This window comes from Arachis ipaensis, chromosome B09, assembly GCF_000816755.2.
Source record: "Arachis ipaensis cultivar K30076 chromosome B09, Araip1.1, whole genome shotgun sequence".
Classification (NCBI taxonomy): Eukaryota; Viridiplantae; Streptophyta; class Magnoliopsida; order Fabales; family Fabaceae; genus Arachis; species Arachis ipaensis.
This window is the reverse complement of record NC_029793.2, coordinates 74,638,164-74,641,924: the sequence shown is the minus strand read 5'-3', so window position 1 is coordinate 74,641,924 and position 3,761 is coordinate 74,638,164. Positions and strand designations below refer to the sequence as shown.

The 3,761-nt window shown below is 28.3% G+C and overlaps 1 long non-coding RNA gene across 2 annotated transcripts; it reads right to left on the bottom strand.

The window, feature by feature from the left end:
* Positions 1,390-2,433, bottom strand: LOC110266493. 2 transcript variants are annotated; one of them, XR_002353898.1, is made up of 3 exons: positions 2,145-2,433; positions 1,756-1,844; positions 1,390-1,527 (listed from the first exon to the last, which is right to left on the bottom strand). It is a non-coding gene; the product is annotated as an uncharacterized LOC110266493 (long non-coding RNA). The 2 variants fall into 2 exon arrangements; XR_002353899.1 differs by having other exon boundaries at positions 1,390-1,500.

Below are 3,761 nucleotides of genomic sequence, written 5' to 3'. Positions count from 1 at the left end.
AGATTATTTATATATAAATAAAACAGAAATCTTCAAATAAGTGTCGATATTAAAAGCATTTGCACTTATATTAAAAAATGGTAAATGTTAAAAGCAAGCATCATCAACAAGGATCCACCAAAACCCAAATCAAATTACTATAAAAAGAAGCATTTTTAGGTGATTCACATGAAAAAAATAAGATCCCAAAAGGAACATACAGAAAAGTAAGAAGAGAATAACTTGCGATAACATTGATACATAAGTCCCTCCTCTTCTCCCCTGAATTGGGACTATCCTTTGCTTTGTCATCTTGAAGATTAAATGTCATCACAATTAAAAAAATATTTGTTTTTTTGTTTTCTTCTTTTTTTTTGTTTAATCTGTTAGTTTCTAAGTTTTACTAAATTTACAATTAAATTTTTATACTTTTTTTCTTTCAATTTAGTCTTTATATCTATTTTAATTTTATGATTAGATCCTAATTAATAGTGAACATTAAAAAAATATTTAACAAATATGAATTTACTATTATACCCTTGTCTCCTAAAAAGATGAGGACTGCTCGAACATGAGGCAGAAGATTGAGAATTTGGGTCACACAAAGGAATCAAGTGCTTGGGTTTAAGAGACTACAACAAATTCGGATTGAGACAACCCTTTAAAAACGTTGCCTATAATAAGGAAAAGTGTTGCCTTTTATCAAAGGCAACACTTTCTGACAAAACGCAACGCTTTTTAGGGAGTTGGCTATACGGCCGTTACCTTTGGTCTAAGGCAATGCTTTTCTGTATCAAAGAGAACCCTTTTTATGGCAACCTTCAAAAAACGTTGCCTTTTCTACAAAAAAAAAGCAACTCCATAAAAGGGTTGCCTTAGAGGACCCAAACACACTGCTTTAGATAAGACTTTATGGCAACACTTTTTACGAGTTGTATTTTCTAATACATAAAGCAACACTTGTCCAGATTTGTTTTAAGTTGCCTTTTGATATACCTAAAGCAACCCTTGTTCAATTTTTTTTAAGTTGCCTTTTTCATAAACCTAAAGCAACACTTATCTAAGTTTTTTTGTATTGCCTTTTCAGATATCTAAAGAAACATTTGTCTAAATTTATTTGGAATTGTCTTTTTAAAAAGATATACAGCATACTTTAATAAAATTTAATTATTTAAACTAAATTTAATAAATAGAAAGAAAAGATAAGCTAATAAACTAATATATTGCATATATATTAAATTAAAAAGTTGTTTTAAATTCAACTAAATAAATTTTAAATACATATACTTGCAGTTGCCAATTCAAATCAAAATACACATAATAACTAAACAAAAAAAAAAAAAACACAAATAAATGCCTAATTTCATCAGCTTCCGTTCTCTTCGTTAGTTTTTCCATAATGTTGATGTATGTCAGTGTTGATCTCCATAGTCTTCTTATTGGATATGTAGCCAGTCATGTTGTTATCTCTCAAGGCCTGAGCCTTCATAATCCTCTCCACATGTTTGCAATCCAACCATACTCACCAGTGACTAAACAACAAGTAACCTATTAAGCTAAACATCTTTGTATCATATAAAATACCAATCAAAGAATAAAATCATATTCAATACTAAAGTAAACAACGATATATTGTAAATGTAACACAATATAAGGACCAAATGAACATCACGACTTTCATCATTCTCAATCTGAATAGGGTAATAACATTCATCAACAACCAAATATCATAAAACATAAAGGCAATAAAAGGATGAATAAAAAATTAAAATATACCAAAGAAAGGTCAGAAATAGCATCTTCCAATATAAGTTATTTTTTTCCATTGTAATATGGTGACCCTCATCATGTGCAACTGTATTTATCTACAAGTAAATAAATTTTTTTAAGGGCTTCAATATATTATAATTCGAGATTTTGCAATACTTTTTAAAATTAAAAAATAGATAAAATGAGACTTAATCATCCATTTAGCATTCAATTTATAGAATCAATTTTCTAAATCCAAAGAGTTTAATAGTAAATAACTAGCAACAAACCTATGGCTAGTTGAAATCAATGAACATGCCAATTAATCACCATGCCATGACTAATAAAATCCTCTAAAAAATTAGCTTACCATTCAAAACACAGTTACATAAGTCCTATGTAAAACTTGCACATACCTCAAATTCTAAAAGAATAACACCCCTGACAATAACATCATGAGTTGGAAGAGGGAATTGAGACAGCTATGGTACCATGTAGAAAGAACAATAATAATTTAACTCAAATTTGAACTTCAACACTAAAATATAAGAATGAAAATAATATTTTCTTTTTATGTAGATAACCATGATAACTGTATTTTGAAAGATACTACAACAAAAATATTAGAATACCTCAGAAGGTTTAACACCCCATAAAAATACTTGCAGTCGAAATTGAGGCAAGCCATAAGCACTAGCAGCCAGAATTCCCAAGCTCCACCACATATTACATCAGAATCTCCCAACAAGACAAAAATAATGATATATATGACATCAAATAGCACTAAAAAAACTAAAGAAAAAAAAAAATAGACACCTTGAAAACTAAACTTTTAATAGTGTCACAAACTGCTCTTTTTGTTCCTTCTTTCTTGTTCTTTTTCCTTTAACTTAAATCCTACTGAAAGAGTTTAAAGATATCACACAGAATAAATGAAAGAAGAAAAAAGAAAAGAAAAGAAAAGAAAAGCCACTACCTAAAAAAATGAAGATGCTTATTACCATATATTAATAAATGATAATTCAACCATATGAATATATGATCTACGAGGTGCCTAATACTATTCTCACATACATCATCATATAATTACTAGTCACATTATTTAACCTAGGTACCTAAATTCTAGCATCAATTTCTCTAAATGTTTTGACTTTACCTATAGTATTTCCATACCAGACTAGCTTTTGAACCGGATCACCATGTTGGTGGCATGAAATAGTGTTTTAAGTAGCTTGTTAATCATTTTACATCATTAGCTAAAGAATTAATGAACTACTCTTCATCAAAGACATCAGAGAAATTATTACAAAGCAAACAAGGGAATATAAAATCTAACTATAACCAGTTAATCAGTTACCTATTGTCCTAAAAAAAAATGGAGACATAAAGCTAAACATACATAAACCTACGGTTCAAGCTTTCTTTTCAAAGGATTGCGGCTTGGATTTGAGTTTGGTTTTGAAGACTTGAAATTCAGTGTGGAGTGCCGAAAAAGGATTAGTTAGTACCAATAAGAATAATAATAAAATAATCACAGTAGAAGTATTAAAGTTGAGAAGTTGAAGGATAGACATTTGATGGTAAACTTAAATTTTTATTTTTTTTTGAGAATTTTTTTGAATGGCTTACATAATTCCTGTTATAACTTAATATATCATGATTAATATTTCAAGAATTCATTGTCAAATACTAATTAGTGAAAATCTAATAGTATTGTTAATCAAACATATACAACTTTAATCCAAAATAATAATTATACAGAAGAAAAAGTCAAATAGATAAATTACTAATACTGTCAAAGAAAGAAAAATTATATCCTAAATACTACAGGTCCTGATAATCGTCATTATCATTATCCTCCTGGTCTTGCTAAGTCGGCGGTCTAGGTGGTGGTGTCGGTGCTTTTTATTTATTACTATTATTACAATGTGATTTTAGAAATTTTAAGAAATATTAGAGATAAATTTGATATTATCCACCAAATATAATTTTTATTTTTTTTACAAGCCAAACATTGCTTTGAAAAATTTTAA